This window comes from Pongo abelii, chromosome 10 (assembly GCF_028885655.2).
Source record: "Pongo abelii isolate AG06213 chromosome 10, NHGRI_mPonAbe1-v2.0_pri, whole genome shotgun sequence".
NCBI classification, from domain to species: domain Eukaryota; kingdom Metazoa; phylum Chordata; class Mammalia; order Primates; family Hominidae; genus Pongo; species Pongo abelii.
The window spans coordinates 51,484,367-51,502,882 of NC_071995.2; positions in this window are offsets into that span (position 1 = coordinate 51,484,367).

Here is an 18,516-nt window from a genome sequence, read left to right on the forward strand (position 1 = left end):
GCTGAGGCACGAGAATGGTGTGAACCTGGGAGGCAGAGCTTGCAGTGAGCTGAGATCGTGCCACTGCACTCCAGCCTGGGCGACAGAGCAAGACTCTGTCTCAAAAAAAAAAAAAAAAGTGTGTGGCTTTCCTCACTCTCTCTATCTCCTGCTGCCATATAAGACATGCCTTGCTTCCTCTTCGCCTTCCACCATGATTGTAAGTTTCCTGAGGCCTCCCCAGCTGTGCAGAACTGTGAGTCAAATAAACCTCTTCTGTTTATAAATTACCCAGTCTCAGGTACTTCTTGACAGCAGTGTGAAAATGGACTAATACAACCACCATGCACAGCTAATTTTTTATTTTGGTAGAGACAGGGTCTTGCTATATTGTCCAGGCTTGTCTCGAACTCCTAGGCTCAAGTGATCCTCCTGCCTTAGCTTCCCAAAGTGCTGGAATTACAGGCGGGAGCCACTGTAATAGAAATAGAAACCATTTCTAGGTTTATATATATACTTTCATGGTTGTAAAGGTATATCAGCACAATTTCTAGGTTTAAATGAGAACATTTCCCAGTATACAGAATGCTTGCTATCAAGAGTTCATTCACAGAGCATGTAACCAAAACCAGGCTATGACTGAAAGGAAGGGGGTGGGTCCATTTTTTTTTTTTTCAGAGACATGGTCTCACTCTGTTGCCCAGGCTGGAGTGTAGTGCCACAATCATAGATCACTGCAAACTTGAATTCCTAGGCTCAAGTGATCCTTCTGCCTCAGCCCCCTAGTAGCTAGAACTACTAGAGATGGGGGTCTCACTGTGTTGTCCAGGCTGGTCTCAAACTCATGGCTTCAAATGATCCTCTGGATTTGGCCTCCCAAAGTGCTGGGATTATAAATGTGAGCCACTGCGCCTGGCCTTTATTTTTTTATTATTTTTATTTTGAGGTGTCTGCTATCCACAGACCCCTTCCTCCACAGGCACTATTCCCAGCTCTCCCTCTATCATCTCCTCTATAGGTCTCTTTCTGTTGCCCAGGCTGGAGTACAGTGGCACGATCATGACTCATTATAGCCTCGACCTACTGGGCTCAAGTGATCCTTCCACCTTAGCCTTCCAAGCAGCTGGGACTACAGGTGTGTGCCATCATGCCCAGCTAATTATTTTGTTTTATAGTGACAGGATCTTGCTATGTCGTCCAGGCTGGTCTTGAACTCCTGGCCTCAAGTGATCCTCCTGCTTTGTCTTCCCAAAGTACTGGGATTACAGGTGTGAGCCACTGTGCCCAGTCCCCAATTCGTTTCTGACTGGATAGTTGGATCAATACCATTAACAGACTGAGACCAAGTAACAAGAAAGAGCAGGCAAAGGCTGACTTCTATGAAGAGCCTCCACATAGAAAACAAAGCTGCTTAAATCTTCCACTTTGTCCTTTCATAGATGGGATTTTGCCTCCCACATATGAAGACAAAGGATAATAATTTTATTTATTTATTTATTTATTTATTTTTTAGACAGAGTCTCGCCCTGTCACCCAGGCTGGAGTGCAAAGGCACAATCTCAGCTCACTGCAACCTCTGCCTCCTGGGTTCAAGCGATTCTCCTGCCTTAGTCTCCCAAGTAGCTGGGACTACAGGCGTGCACCACCACGCCCAGCTAATTTTTGTGTTTTTAGTAGAGACAGGGTTTCACCATGTCAGCCAGGCTGGTCTCAGCCTCCTGACCTTTAGATCTGCCCGTCTCGGTCTCCCAAAGTGCTGGGATTATAGGCGTGAGCCACCGCGCCTGGCCAGGATGATAATTATCTGAACAAGTGAGCGTGTTTGGCTGGCTTCAGTCAGTGTTTTAAACTGGTGTGCTTAGGCTGGGCACGGTGGCTCATGCCTGTAGTCCCAGCACTTGGGGAGGCCGAGGCAGGTGGATCACTTGAAGTCAGGAGTTCGAGACAAGCCTGGCCAAAATGGCGAAACCCTGTCTCTACTAAAAATACAAAAATTAGCCAGGTGTGGTGGCAGGCGCCTGTAATCCCAGCTACTCGGGAGGCTGAAGCAGGATAATCACTTGAACTCGGGAGGTGGAGATTGCAGTGAGCCGAGATCGCAGGACTGCGGGACTGCACTCCAGCCTGGGTGACAGAGCAAGACTCCATTTCAAAAAAATGAAATTTAAAAATAAAATTGTTGTGCTTAAATAAAAATTGGTTTGCTATACTCCTCATGTTGTTATTTGACTCAGCTCTCCCTCTTTAGTTTCCCTTGCCTGTGTGTCAAGGGTAGCTGTGTGTTTTGTTCTCACCATGCATATAAGGAAAATACAAATATATTACATACACATGCACACCGATCCCAAACCGCTGGTCCCCAGGCCCTCAGCTGCAGCCTGACATAGAAGTAGATGCTTCAGAATTTCCGCCTAGGGCAGACTGGCTGCAGCCTCCACTGAGGTGCCTGCTGGTGTCCTTCTGTAGGGCTTCTTTACCACCAGGCAGCCTGGCAGGACGTCCTTTGTTTCTCTGCCCTCATCACCTTCCCTGGCTTCCAATTTCATCTTGTCATTTTTCAGAATCATTTACATGGTTCTCCTGTATGCTTTTGTTTTTTTTTTTAACCTTCTCCATTCCTGCATAAAATTCTATAGAGACCAGGGAGGGAAACCCACCATCTCTCTCTCTCTCCCCACTAACCCCTTTCTCTCTGTCACACACACACACACACACACACAGTGGCAGGCAGACTTCATCTCTCCCCTAACCTTGCCATGCTCCCAAACAGCAAATCAAGATCACTCCCCTTTTAGGAGATGGGTCCATCCTTTTGGTGGATTCACCCGAGGTTGCTGAAGGGCCGAAATTCTGAAGCATCTACTTCTATGTCAGGCTGCAGCTGAGGGCCTGGGGACCAAATGTTTGGGGTCAGTGTGCGTGTGTATGTCATGTTTTTGTAAAGGCATTTTCCTTAAGCAGAAGGTAGCTTTGATTGTAGGTTAGAATTCTAAGTGTGAGTGGGAGGGGAAGTTGGGGGGTGAGGAAAAAAAGTCCTGTTCTGACCTTTGCGGATGGGGATCCCAAGAGAAGTCTTGGTCCTTGCCTTTCTGGGAACCCTCAGTCTTTGTGGGGAAAACTCCAGGTCAGATGGGGTGAACCAGAGGGAACAATGCACTTCTTCACAAACCAACATATAAACACTTGCGAATGAAATCACGCAGAGGCATTCATCAGCTTCAAAAGGAGAGCGGAACTGGGAAAGGAGTCTGCAGAATGGAGAGAGGAGAATTTGGGAAAGCTTCTCTATGAGAGCGGTGCCTGGAGAGGTGGGTTGGGAACTGTCGCTGAGAATAAGGCAAAGGTCAGCCGCCTTTCCCGGCGTCTCCTCCTCGCAAACCCCAAGCCAAGGCAAGCTGGATGAAGCGCTCCCTGGGCAGGCCCGGCTCTCCGTGTCCCTCCATCACCTGACCCCGCCGGCTCTCGCAGACCCCTTCCTCCACACTCACTCCTCCCGGCTCTCCTTCTATAATCTCCTGACATCTCTTCAAATCCAATTATTGAATTAATTGACGTGCGAACCCAGAGGCAAACAGAAAGGGGCGGCAAACACCGGGCGGCTCAGATTTATCCTTCGGCCTCTTCAGGGCCCGGCCGGACGAGATTTACTGGGCCTCGAACACGGCGACAGTTCAAACCTTTGATTAATCATGTTTTTCTGCCGGCCCCCATAATTTAGTCGCTCTTTTTCCCTCCCTGCCTTTTTTTATCAGTGGAAACAGAGACGGAGTCCTCATCAGCTTCAATTACAAATATTAAGGTCCCGGACAGCACTTTGACAGAGAAGCGGCCAGCTCCCCACTTCGTACTGCCCCCCTAAATCATCTCCGAATTAACATCACAATCGGCGGCTGGCGCGCGTTCAGATTTAAATGGTGGCATATTGTTCGCGGACGGTCTAGCTCAGACCCGCGCGCTCGCAGCTCCCGCGGCGGGCCCCGCCTCTGCCCACACCGGCCCCTGCGGCCTCCCGGGAGGCTGTGACTCAGGAGCCGCGGGAGGCTCCGGGCCCTGTCTCCAGCAGGGGGCTGCAGGCGAGGGCGCGCTGGGGCGGGGGCGGGCGGGCTGCACAGAGGGGTCGGGTGTGGGGCGAGTTGGGCAGAGGGAGAGGAACCGCAGATGCCGGGTGGCGGGAGAGGGGCTGGGGCTGCAGGGAGACAGGTGGGTTTGGTCGGGGTTGGGGGTTAGGAGAGGAGGACCCGCTCTCTGCAAATTAGGTGCAAACGAAGGCTCAGAATGAGCGAGTTTGGGAATGCCACTACACAGACCTTTGGGTCTGGGATTTTGACCGCTCGCTGGATCTGGAGGGCACCCTTGGGTGAAGAGGCCAGGAGGTAGGGAAATCTCTTGCTCCTCGAGTCATGCGATATGGACGAGTGTGGAGCAAGATTTCTCCATTTCCTGAGCATATTAGAGAAAATTGGTCTTAAACTTCAGCCAGAAGGCTTGAAGATAGTCTTCTGGAAGACCTGGGGTGAGGTTGAAATACCCACCCACCCCGCCCCCGGGGGGCTTTCGGACTAGAAGTCCCTCGAAATAGCCAGATTTCTTGGAAGGCTTTTGGGGGAACACATACAACTATTGGGCTCTGTCCCACTCAAGAGAAGGAGAAAAGGGAGAGTCATTCCTCTGACCCCATCAATCCTTTGAGAATGAAGGAGCTCAGGAAGAAACATGTCAATCCAGGACTCTAGGTTTCCAGATATTTTCCTATTCACCTGTCTCTTCCCTCTTGTCCGCATCAATCTCCAGGACCCGATTTCTGCCTAGCAACATCACAACCAATCAAGATGCAATTAAACCTGTCAGTTCGGCTCATCCTTAACTGGGATTGGCTACTCCCAGTATGCTTATCCCAAGTTTTCATTGGCTGACGGCCACCTGTATGGAAATAAGAATTACCCGGGACTCTCAGGCCCTTCCCAGCAGTACGGACCTGTGGCTTAGTGCGCTGAAACCTGCAAGGTCAAGGCCGAAACTCCTGGGTTTGCTTGTTGTCCTGCCTTCTCTTCCTCAAAGGAGATCTCTTGAACATTCCCTTTTCCCTCTGCGCCCCTGCCTAAGGCCTAGTCTGAAAGAAGTCCGACCAAATAACCTGAAATAATGCGGATTTGGATGCTTTCTGCATCTTCTTTGCATTCTCTAGGTTCAAGGTCAAGATTTTGCCCCTTCCCTCCAATGCCGCCAGTGTTCTAGCCCCTTTCTTCCACGTCCACCTAAGGGGCAGCTTCTCTCCGTGTGAAGTTCCTCCGTCCCGCCCTGGGTTTGCCAAAACCCTCCCTTCCGGCTCAGCTTCCTCAATTCCCTACCGCCCCCTCCTCCATTTCAAGATCCAGGCATCTCGCACAACAATCCAGTTTAGGAGGGAGTTAGAGGGGGAGAGGACCTCCCCCCCCAAAAAAACCCTCCATCCTCTCTCCCCATCCATTTTCTCCGAGGGAGCCGAGTTTGACAGCGAATTCATTCCGAGCGGGGAGGGTGATTTATTCTTCAAATATACCGACAAGTGCGGGCATGATGGAGCCCATTAAAATGTTGGGAGATTGTTTTTATGATTGAAGTCTGTATTACTCCAACCATAAAGAAAGAGAGCAAGGAGTCATTAGCATTTTCATGATGGTGTATTTCTGCTTGTCTCCGCGCCATCACTCATCTTTACTGCACGTCCCTTTGCTCTCGCGCTGCTACAACGAGGAGAGACTGCAGCCTGAGTTGGGGCTGGGGGTGGGGGGAGATGGGGGCCAGAGATCCGCGCCCCCCACGCCGCTCTGCCCTTCACGCCAAATCCTCACCCTCCCTGAGACGCAGATCGGGGGTGAGAGGCTGGACACAGACATAGTGCCTCAGCTTCCTTCTGCGGCTCCTCCTGCCCTTGAAGTGTGGGAGCAGGGGGTCCTGCCCAAATGGTGCTTGGAGATCTGAGCACAGTGGAGTTGGGGGAGGGGTTACACCCCTTCCTTTCTCTGGCTTTTCACTTCCTGACCTACACTGAGAGCTCTTCAGGGTTATCCACATAGGAGTAAATTCAGGAATTCCTGGCTGAGTGCCTTGGGCTGGAGACATCAGTGTAAGAGAGGGCAAGAGGGAGGAGACCCCAAATCCTTGGGTTTGGAAAACTGGGTTGGCAGGAAGTTGGGAGCCCGGACATTTGGTTTCTGTCTCTGCAATCCCCTAAAAGGCCCTTTGACAATGCTCTGGGATAAGTTCAAGCCTCCAGTCTCCACCCTGATTCCCCAGCTCCTGCTCCCTCCTAATTCCCTAAATCCTTGACTCTTTCTACTCAGTCATTTACAACCAGACCCTCCAGTATTCCAAGGATCCTCCAGTATTCCAAGGAGCTAATTTACACCCTCCATGCAAATAATGGAGATCAAAATAGTTACTGCCAAGGAATGAGCTTGGAGACAGTTGGCTATGGTAAAACACTGCCTCCAGATGCCCGAGGATTGTTGGAGTCACCTGTCCTCATCTCTGTCTTCTTCTTCTCCTTCTTCTTCATCTTCTTCTTCTTCTTCATCTTCTTCTTCTTCTTCCTCTTCCTCTTCCTCTTCCTCTTCTTCTCCTTCCCCTTCCCCCTCCTCCCCCTCCTCCTCCTCTTCCCCTTCTTCTTCTTCCTTCTTCCTTCTTCTTCTTCTTCTTCTTCTTCTTCTTCTTCTGCTTCTGCTTCTGCTTCTTCTTCTGCTTCTGCTTCTGCTTCTCCCTCTCCCTCTCCCTCTCCCTCTCCTCCCTCTCCTCCCTCTCCCTCTCCCTCTCCCTGTCCCTGTCCCTCTCCCTCTCCCTCCCCCTGTCCCTCTCCCTCTCCCTCTCCCTCTCCCTCTCCCTCTCCCCCTCCTCCTCCTCCTCCTCCTTTTTTTTTCAGATGGAGTCTTGCTCTGTTGCCCAGGCTGGAGTGCAGTGCCGCAATCTCGGCTCATTGCAACCTCCGTCTCCCGGGTTCAAGTGATTCTCCTGCCTCAGCCCCTGGAGTAGCTGGGATTACAGGTGCATGCCGCCATGCCCTGCTAATTTGTGTGTGTGTATTTTTAGTAGAGATGGAGTTTCACCATGTTGACCAGGCTGGTCTGGAACTCCCGACCTCAAGTGATCCACCCGCCTTGGCCTCCCACAGTCCTGGGATTACAGGCGTGAGCCACCGCACCTGGCCTCATCTCTGTCTTCTGATAAGACACTAACATATAGAAACATTCACTCCAGGTTGGGCACAGCTTGCCTGCATATCTTATTGCCCCCTATTTGAGTGGGGGTTGGTTGGCATATAGGCTAGGTTAAAGGGTGATGGGGAAGAGGAGGCAGAAGTAAAGGTGGTGAAGTGGAAGTGGTAGCTAGGAAGACATTAAGAGTGATAATAAAAGTTAGTGGACCCCCTTCCTGTTGGTCTAGTGCTTTCCCATTTTATTTTATTTTATTTTATTTGAGACAGAGTCTCACTCTGTTGCCCAGGCTGGATCAGGGCTCACTGCAGCCTTGATCTCCTGGGCTCAAGCAATCCTCCCGCCTCAGCCCCCAGAGCAGCTGCATCCACAGGTGCATGCCACCACACCCGACAAATTGTGCTTTCCCATTGATGCCTCACAACAACCTGAGAGGTAGGTTTCATGTCCTCCATTTCATAGAAGAAGAAACCAAAGCTCAGGTTGGGAGATACCCAAGGACAATTAGGTGGTAAACAGAAAAATCAAGATCTGAACCTGGACTGTCTTCATCACCTGAAGCTGCCTGAGAAGGAGTTCAGGGTCTCTAAAGTAGAAGCCAGGATGACTAATAGCTCCATATACTTCATCTGGGTTCATAAGAAAGTGAGGAAGTCTGTCTGGTAAGAGCTTAAGAATTTTGAGAGAAATTTTACTAGAAATATTTATCTCGTGGTGATTGGGTCTAGGTAGTCGGGTAGTTACTAGCATTGCTGGGATCTACTTCTCTTTAATCATTTAGTGAACATTTATTAAGCATCTACTATGTGTCTTCTTTTGATTGACCCCACCCTCCCCTTTCTCCACTTCCCCTACTGAGATGGGTACCTAATAGAACTCTCAGGTCCTGGGCAGGGGTAGAGGCCCAGGAGAAAAGGAAGGTGTGGAGGTGAGAGCCCCCCTATAGCCTGCACAGTGCCCAGAGGCGGCTGCAGCGGCGGCTCCAGATTTATAGCTGCCCTGGTACTGATACAATAAAAGCAAACGATCCTTTTCTGTACTAATTTCTGTGTAATTAGATCTCTCCTGGCATGGAAAGTGGGGAGTGGGGGTAGCCAGGAGGGGAGGGTGCCAAGGACTCTTCACAGAGTCCTCCCTGGGAGGAGGGACTCCTGGACACACATGGCTTCACATGGGGCTGGTTGGACAAATGGATCTGCATGCACTGTGATGCACACAGGAAAGCAAGGAGGTGGAGGAGTCTTGATATGTCAACACACTTATGTGCAGGATGGGGACAGACAAACCTGGGATCCTGCACAAAGATCCTGGAGCCAGAAGAACTAACTCCTGGGTAGTCTGTACACACGGAAGATATTGAAATCCTCAGAGGAGCTGCATACAGATTTCCCTTTACTAAGCTAGACACCAAGACCCCAGACCCCTGTTCAGAGAGACTTGAACAGCAGAGAATTCCTTCAGATTCATCCACATTTACATCCACAGATACAAAACAATATATACATACACTTGCAGGAATACATATACATATATACACTTGCAGGAATACATATACACACTTGCAGGAATACATATACATATATGCACTTGCTTGCATGAAAGCACATACACACCTCTCTTAATCAAATGCAAAAATTACAATGTCTACACTTAATACGAACTCAGCAAATGTTTGTTCCCTCTTCCCATCCTCATTGCCTGCCCACCTCCTATAGGCAGGAAACTAAAGGATGAAAAAAGCTCTTTCCTTAAGTAAGGTTTTCTTTAAAATACTTGAAGATGGATACTATGAAGCCAAGACAAAGATGAAGCAGACAAAATCAAGAAAAACGTGGGGATAGTTAGTGGGGGAATGATTCTGGACTCTTTTCTCTCTTTTGGGAGAACAAAATCTCAGAGAGGAAAAGAACACCATTGTTATCATTACTACGCCCTTACCCCGACCTCATAGTGACAAACAGTTACTATGGGTATGGCAGTAATGCCGTTTGGAGTGACACTTCTACTGAGCTAAGTTTTCATCATGCACTTGAGTGTGTTTGTGGAGGAAGCTCAGAAGGCCTCTTATTCAATCTCCCTCTGCAGCCTGAATCTCTTTCACAGTAAGCCTGCTGGGGAGCCAGCCAGCTTCAGCTTCAGTACTCCTGCTAAAATGGAGCTCTTAATATTAGTCTGCCCCTATCGATGGACAGCTGCAGGGATTAAAATACTCTTTGGTGCAATTGAAATCTGTTTTCTTTTAAATTTCAGAATATACTATTTCTAACTACCTGTCATATCTCCTTGAGTTATTCTAATGTTTGAATACCAGTTCAATCTAAGCATTAATTGTCCCTCTACAATAGCAATAACAATTAGATACCCATTGGGAAAATCAGGAGATTTTGATCTCCACAGATGACTGTCATGTACTTATCTTAAACCTTTGTTCTAATGGGTAATTCCTGATTAACCTGAGTAATGAAAATGTATCACAATAAAGAAAGATTTGTCATGCCTTGTTATCACTTCATAAGGCCATCTTTCTAGATACCTGCCATAACATCAGGATATTTCCATCCCAATAAAACATGATGATGATGTGCTTGGCTAATAAAAAGGAAAAAAGCCATGTATTAAAAATATGTTTAAAATGATTTGCATGAGTGGTGTAAACATAAACCACCACCATCATCATTGTCAACATTATCCCCAGTTTATTTGCCTTTTGAAATCCCTGCCTGACCTTGAGGGTGGGAGGTTGATAAAGGAAGAGGGAGGCAGAAAATTAGCATCTATTAAATGCTTATTATTGCTAGGCACTGTGCTAAACACTCACAATAACCCTCTAAGATAGGTATTATTATGCTCTTACAGATGAGGAAATTGGGCTCGAAGAAGTTCAGGAACTTGCTCTAGGTCATACAGTTAGTAATCACAGGATCAAGATTTCGACCCAGGTAAGTGTAATTCCAAAGTCTGCACTCTTTCCCCTACACCTGGACTGGTTACATTTACTTTGACTTCAGCAGTGCCTCACTGAGTGGATCTATGCTGCTACTGATGTGACACTGGTCAGGAGACATGCTGGGCTCAATGATCCTTCCTAGACACCCAGAGTCCCAGAGGGGAGCCAGAAGTTCTGAACCTGACCTGTGGGGCTTCTGCGTTCAGTCACATTACTGCCTTCACCCAGGAGTGCCCACACGTAATCATGAGCACCGTCATTGTTGTGTGCAGTGTCACATCCAACACGCATTTGGACTCACACAGGCTGGCTGCACCTTCCCATCTCCCAGGCGGTGGTGTGTGCAGCCAGCAGGGGTCGCCGGCACACCAGGAATTACCACTTTCTGGGTTTGTCTCCTGGCCCAACAGGATGGAAATGTTCCTCCTCCTGTGTTCTTCTAAAATCTTACATTAATCCCTTGCCTTCCACGCCTTCCCCTCCTATCCCCTCCTATCCCCCCAGACCCAGTAGGTTTCTTACGACAAGCTGGGTAGTAGTAGCCCAGTAAGTAACACCCTAAGCTGCTGAACCCCAACCTAGACCAGAGATCAGGGATTCTGGCAGCCAGTTCTTCTTCAGGAATGGCCAGAGAGCTAAGAAGCCTGATCACCCAAGCTTCTGGATCAGCCTTGGCTGGGGAGGACTCTCCCTCCTCTCAGTGCTTCCTCCAACTCATCTCAGCATCTGCCACTGTACCTGTCTTGACCATTCTTTCCTGTCTCAACGTCCATGTAAGCATCTGTCTCAGGATCTTCGGACCCTCAAGGCCCTTTAGCTCCCTCATCTTGGGAGGGCCTAAGAATGCAGGAGGAGGCAAATCTCTAGTGATCTGTGGCCAGGGGTTTTGGAGGAGAAATCATGGTTTGGGTAATACAGGGGAAGGATCCAGGTACCCTGCCTCACAACAGTAAGTAGGGGCCAGGCATTTGCTATCTGTAGGAAAGGAATCCAGACACTGTCTGTGGAGGTAGCTGTGTCTGCCTTTTGGGAGGGACATCTCTTTTCTGCACCTCATCCCTCCCCTGCTATAGCAACAGTGCCTCAGCTTTTCCATCCCCTCATCTCTCTGTTGACCCCCTCCCCTCAACTCCTGGAGCCCACTGATTGGCGGCTGCCTGCTGCAGGGCCAGCTAGGTTTATGGCTTTGCAGCAGCTGGGGAGAAAACGGGGCCAGAGACAGAAAAATGGAAACCTATCAAGAAATCAAGGATGGTGAGAGTAAGAGAAAGAGAGCCAGAGATAGAAGCAGAAAGACTCCAAGAATAATAGAAACAAAAAATCAAAATGATGAGAGGCACAGACTGAAGCAGAGACAGATACAAAGAAAATTGTAGAGATACTGATAAAACATGATGAAAAGGTGATAGGGATGGGGAGAAGAGGGAGAGAAAAGCACAGGCAAAACCATTAGGATAAATCCTGGGAGTAGGGATGTACATGGCTTTCTAGGGGGACAGGAGTTGCTGGTAGTAGGTAGAGGCTGAGGCAGTCATTTAGGGACTCCCAGAAATCATTCGGTGGTACAGAAGAGGCTGGAGATCTTGCAGCCAGCCCCAGTTCTCTCCACACCTGTTCCATGTCCATTTCCACACCCTCCTCCTGGAGTTGTTTTTGTTTGTTTGTTTTTAGACAGAGTCTCTTTCAGGCTAGAGTGCAGTGGCATGATCAGGGCTCACCGCAGCCTCGACCTTCCAGGTTTAAGTGATCCTCCTGCCTCAAGCTTCCTAAGTCGCTGGGACTACAGACATGCACCACCATGCCTGGCTAATTTTTATATCTGTGGTAGAGATGGGGTTTCGCCATGTTGCCTAGGCTGGTCTCGAACTCCTGACCTCAAGTGACCCACCTGCCTTGGCCTCCCAAAGTGCTGGGATTACAGGTGTAAGCCATTGCACCCTGCCTCCCTCCTGGAGTTTTAAGGCTATCGCAGTTCCTCCTTAAGGATGACCCATGACCTAGTATGGAAGGATCTTGTTCCATGTTCCATGAAATGCATGGGAAAACTGAGGTCTGAGATTTGGGAGGAATTTTAATATTAGAGCTACCCTTTTTTGAGCATGAAATAACTTGCAAGGTTGTTAGTTCTCTGTCATGGCATCTCATTTGACACATATCGCTTTTACCTTATATTATGGTTATTTCTCTGTATTGTCTTTTTACTAATGTATAAGCTCAACAGCAAGATCTGTGTCAGCCCTTCTTTGTGGCTCCCACAGTGCCTTGTTCTTGTTTACTGAGTGAACCAATGAATGGCCCCTGGAGATGTTTAAGCAGAGGTTGGATGACTACCAATGAGAGATGTGGTCCAGGGAATTTCTTTACTGAATTAGTAACTGGAAATATATCTCTAAGAGCTCTTTTGGTTTTGAGGTTCTGTGAGTCCATACATATGAACCGGACTTTCCTGGTTCTTTCCCTACTTCTCCAAATATGCAGAGGTTAGAGGAAAAGTGGGAAACTCAAGATTACAAAGTACCTACTGTGTGCCAGGCTTTGTACAAGGCATTTTACACATCTGATCTCATTCAATCTTCTCAATAACAGGCAGGTGTTAGCCACAGTTTGCAAAGAGGGCTTAAGATGGATGAAGTTTATATAGGGACATAAAGCTGGGTGATTTCCATAATACCATGTTTCTTATAATTCGACAGACTTACATAGTTTTAGAAAGGAGGAAAGGCAAAGAGGGAGTTGAGAAATGAAAGAAACAGGGAGAAGACATGGCTTCTAAATTCAGGGTTGGGAGAGAGATTCTGGACTCTAAGCCAGGAAAAAAAAATCTACTTCTGTAAGTTAGAATAGGACATCTCTGCTCTCATGTGAGTATCAACAGACTTGGGGAAAGAAAAAGCGTGAAGGTCCACAACACGGGAATCCTGAAGATGGGGTATTGAGGACTGAAATCTTTTTTTTAAATTTCAGTTTTTAAAAAATAAATAGAGATGGGGGTCTCACTATGTTGTCCACGCTGGTCTCAAACTTCTGGCTTCAAGTGATCCTCCTGCCTCAGACTCCCAAAGTGCTGGGATTACTGGTGTGAGCCACTGTGCCTGGCCTTGAGGACTGAAATCTTTGGCCCTGAGTTATGGGACTGGCAGTATGGGGCATAGAGGTGCAACAAAAATGCAGTCTTGGGGATTTCAGGCATTTGTTTTCCAGCTAGGAAGGATATTGTGAGTCTGAGGTGATTAAAGAACATTTGGGAGTCTGGGCATGTCCAGGCTGTGGAGATCCTATTCTGTGGCCGGGCTTAGACCAGTGCTGTGCAGTAGAAATGTAGTATGAATCAAACACATAATTTTAAATTTTCTAGTAGGCACATTAAAAAAAAAGGTAAAAAGATCCAGGTGAGGTTGGGCGCAGTGGCTCACACCTGTAATCCCAGCACTTTGGGAGGCCAAGGCGGGTGCGTCACGAGGTCAGGAGTTTGAGACCAGCCTGGCCAAGACGGTGAAACCCCGTCTCTACTAAAAATACAAAAAAATCAGCCAGGCGTGGTGGCGGACCCCTGTAATCATTCCAGCTATTCGGGAGGCTGAGGCAGGAGAATTGCTTGAACCCAGGAGGCGGAGGTTGCAGTGAGCTGAAATCACACCACTGCACTCCAGCCTGGGCGACAGAGCGAGACTCTGTCTCGAAAAAAAAAAAAAGAAATTAAATGCTAACGTTTATTTAAGCCGTATATCCAAAATGTTATCATTTCAATCTGCAATCAATATACACTTACTGAGCTATTTTAAATTTTGTTGATACTAATTCCTTGATATCTGTTACATAATTTACATTTATATAATCTCAGTTTGGACAAGCCACATTTCAAGGGTGGCTGGTGCAGCTGGCAGCTGCCCTAGTGGACAGCACAGGCTTCAGCTTTATATTACTTCGAGTGTGCCTCACATCTGGCTAGCCAGAGGCAGTAAAATCTTTGATGGGGCAGTCCCAGACATCTCGGTTCCTACCCTTCATTTTTCTTATACTTTGGTTCAGAAGCCCTTGTGGCTTTTTTCTTTTTCTTTTTTCTTTTCTTTTTTTTTTTTTTTTTTTTGGCATAGTCTCACTCTGTTGCCCAGGCTGGAGTGCAATGGCACGATCTCGGCTCACAGCAACCTCTGCCTCCCGGGTTCAAGTGATTCTCCTGCCTCAGCCTCCCAAGTAGTTGGGATTACAGGCACCCACCACCACACCTGGCTAATTGTTGTATTTTTAGTAAAGATGGGGTTTCACCATGTTGGCCAGGCTGGTCTCAAACTCCTGACCTCAAGTGATCTGCCCGCCTCGGCCTCCCAAAGTGCTGGGATTATAGGAGTGAGCCACTGCACCTGGCCTTGTTTTTTAAAATACAGATGATGTCTCACTTAGTTGCCCAGGTTGGTCTCAAACTCCTGGGCTCAAGTGATCCTCCCACCTCGGCCTCCCAAAGTGCTGGGATTACAAGCATGAGGCAATGCACCAGCCTGAAGCCCTCATTTTTATGTGAATCTGAAGACAAACTCCTAATTCCCACAGATCAGAAGAACTGTGTCTCTATTGCAGGTTCTGTGAAGTCCAGCTGTGCAGTAACTTCCACCTCCAACATTTTCCTCCAGCTCCTCTTGCTGAGCCACCAATGGCTGCTAATCCAGTGCTTTCCAGGAATTATTTCCCGGGCCTCCCTGCTGCACCTGCCACTACTGGCTTCTCTCCTTGACTCATTTCTCCTGAGTTTCTTCCTACCTCTCTGACTGATCCCTCTGTCTTCTCCATAATTCTGCATTCTCCATACCTCCCTTCCATGCTGTTCTCCTGGGTTCTGCCATTGGCCCTCTTACCTTCTCTCTATATACGCAGGGAGACCTTTCTTTTTTTTCCTTTTTTTTAGACAGTCTCGATCTGTTGCCAGGCTGGAGTGCAGTGGCTCGATCTCAGTTCACTGCAACCTCTGCCTCCTGGGTCCAAGCGATTCTCCTGCCTTAGCCTCCCAAGTAGCTGGTACTACAGGCACGCGCCACCATATCCAGCTAATTTTTGTATTTTTAATAGAGACAGGGTTTCAACATGTTGGCTAGGATGGGCTTGATCTCTTAACCTCGTGATCCACCCACCTCGGCCTCCCAAAGTGCTGGGATTACAGGCGTGAGCCACTGCTCCCGGTCAGACTTTTCTCCAGTCTTATCACCTTTGCTTTCAGGAAACTTAAATCTCTTATCTCCAACTTTACACTCTTTTCATCTCTTGACTTAAATATCTACCCAACTGCCCATTGGACCTCTCTCTCCTTGGAAAGATCCCAAAGACATTGAGAATTCCACAAGCCAAAACTGCACCAATCATTTTCCCCCTCAAATGTATTTCTCCATTTGTATTCCAGTTGGTACTCAGTATCCTTGAGGGTACCAAAATTTGCAGATGTTCAAGTTCCTTGTATAAAATGGTATATTTGCATATAACCTACCATATCCTCCCATATATTTAAAATTATCTCGATTACTTATAATACTGAATACAATGTAAATGCTATGTAAACAGTTGTTATACTGTATTATTTTATTATTTTTAATTTTTTTTTTGAGAGAGCTTTGCTGTCATCGCCCAGGCTAGAGTACAATGGCACGTTCTCAGCTCACTGCAACCTCTGCCTCCTGGGTTCAAGCGATTCTCCTGCCTCAGCCTCCCGAGTAGCTGGGATTACAGGCATGCACCACCACACCCAACTAATTTTTGTATTTTTAATGGAGACGGGGTTTCATCATGTTGGCTAGACTGGTCTCGAATTCTTGACCTCAGGTGATCTGCCCACCTTGGCCTTACAGAATGTTGAGATTACAGACGTGAGCCACTGTGCTCGGCCAGTTGTTGTACTGTTATTTTGTGGGTTTTTTTTCCCCAGATATTTTTGATCCATGGTTGGTTGAATCCGCAGATGCAGAACCCACAGATACAGAGGACCAACTGTATTTATTTAGTGAATGGCATCATCAGTTATCTGGTCATTGAAACCAGAAACTTGGGATAAACTTGACTCCTTCTGCTCACTTCCCATATCTAGTTTTCACCAAGTTTCATTAATTTGGCCTCCTAAATAATTCTGCTTCTTTTCCCTTTGACACTAAGTTTTATGCTCACCATTTTTACCTAGATTATTACAAGATTCCTAACTGGTTTATCCGGACTTTCATGATCTGGCAATAGTGTATAATCTCCATAAGGGCAGAAATTCCTGTTTTGTTTTTGGTTTTTTAGGGACAGGGTCTTTCTCTGTCACCCAAGGCTGTAGGGTGCTATCATAGCTCATTGCACCCTTGAACTCCTGGGTTCAAGCCATCCTCCCACCTCAGCCTCCTGAGTAGCTGGGACTACAGGTACATGTCACCATGCCAGGTTTATTAAAAAATTTTTTTTTGGCCGGGCACAGTGGCTCATGCCTGTAAGCCCAGCATTTTGGGAGGGTGAGGGGGGCGGATCATGAGGTCAGGAGTTCAAGCGCAGCCTGACCAACCTGGTGAAACCCCGTCTGTACTAAAAATACAAAAATTAGCCGGGCATGGTGGCTCGCGCCTGTAATCCCAGCTACTCAAGGAGGCTGAGGCAGGAGAATCGCTTGAACCCGTTGCAGTGAGCTGAGACTGCACCACTGCGCTCCAGCCTGGGCGACAGAGTGAGACTCCATCTCAAAAAACAAACAAACAAAAAATTGTTTAGAGAAGGGATCTTGCTATGTTGCCCGGACTGGTCTTGAACTCGTGGGCTCAAACAACCCTCCTGCCTTGGCCCCCCCAAGTTGTTGGGATTACAGGTGTGAGCCACTGTACCTAGCCAATTCCTATTTTGTTCATGCAGTTTCTCCAATGTCTAGAACAGCACCTGACACATAGTGGACACTCAATTAATACTTGTTGAGTGAATGTATGAATAAATGTCAGCAGTTCACCTTTCCAGCCTCACTTCCCACACTGGGTAAGATCCTCACTTGGCAGCCCTACCTGAGTGTATAGACTTCTGAGTAAGTTGTCTTCGCATATTTTGTTCTTTCTGCCTGCACATGCTTGGCTCACGTCTACCCCACATTATCACCTGTGGGAAGCTCTGCCTTCCCCAGTCTTCGTTAAGTATCTGCCTCTCTGTGGTCCCATAGCATGCTGTACATACCTCTAAAGTAGCATTTATCTTGTTTCCTTGTATCTGGTGATTTATGTCAACTAAGAGCTCTCTGAGGGTGGGGTTTTTCACTATTCTATCTCCATTCCCCGGCACCTGACCCATACAGAGCACTCTATAAGTATCCTGAATTAATAGAAACATCTCTATCCTCCAGCCTGACCAATATGGTGAAACCCTGTCTCTACTAAAAATACAAAAATTAGCCAGGGATGGTGGTGCGTGCCTGTAATCCCAGCTACTCAGGAGGCTGAGGCAGGACAATCACTTGAACCTGCGAGGTGGAGGTTGCAGTGAGCTGAGATCGCACCACTGCACTCCAGGCTGGGCGACAGAGCGAGACTCTTGTTTCCAAAAAAAAAAAAAAAAACACCTCTATCCCAAATGACATCACATTTTGTTCTTTGAAGCAACACATGGCACTCCATTTAATGGTATTGGTAATACTTATTTGAAGCTAGTTGGTGAGCTCAATGATGTTCACTTTATTATTCATTACATATATTATTTTGTATGTATAAAACATTTCATTAAAATAATTTAAAGATTATTTCTGGAGGACTGGTCCTATATTACAGTCTCTATACTAGATTTTAGGAACACAGTGATGTATAAGCATAGAATCTGCCCTCAAGTTGCTTATAGTTTAGGGAGAATAAAAAGTTGTAAACACATGGAGCATCTTTTTACAAAGTGCTCTATGTGGTATGTCAAAGGATAACTGAGGGCAGTCAAGTAAGGCTCCATGCAGGTGGTATCCTTTGAGCTAGGAGGAAAGTAGTGCATGTTTTTGTGGAATGGTTCTGTTATACTGGAGTACAGGGTTCCTTAGGGTAGACAGGAAATGGAAGGGCAAGTTGGGACAGATGGTGAAGACCCTGACTGGCACACTAAGCAATCTACATTTCTCATTCCTGTAGGTAACAGGTGGCCATTGAGGTTCGATAAGTGGGGGAGTGGTGTGTTTGGATTCGTTCTTTCACCACCAAATACTGACACAGTTCCTATTTGCTGCTACTTGGCTGACATCTCCTTTCACATTAGAGTCTCAAGCCCATTCAGATCTATCAGCTTTTGCATGGATGCTGGGGAGCAGGGAGGAAAGGGATGATCCATTATAGAAGAGAAATAAGTAGGAAGGCTGAGTTGCCAAATATCACTCAGTGCGTAGGAAAGAGAACTAGAATTGGAACCTGGCTGCCCCTGGGTTTCCCCCGGCCCATG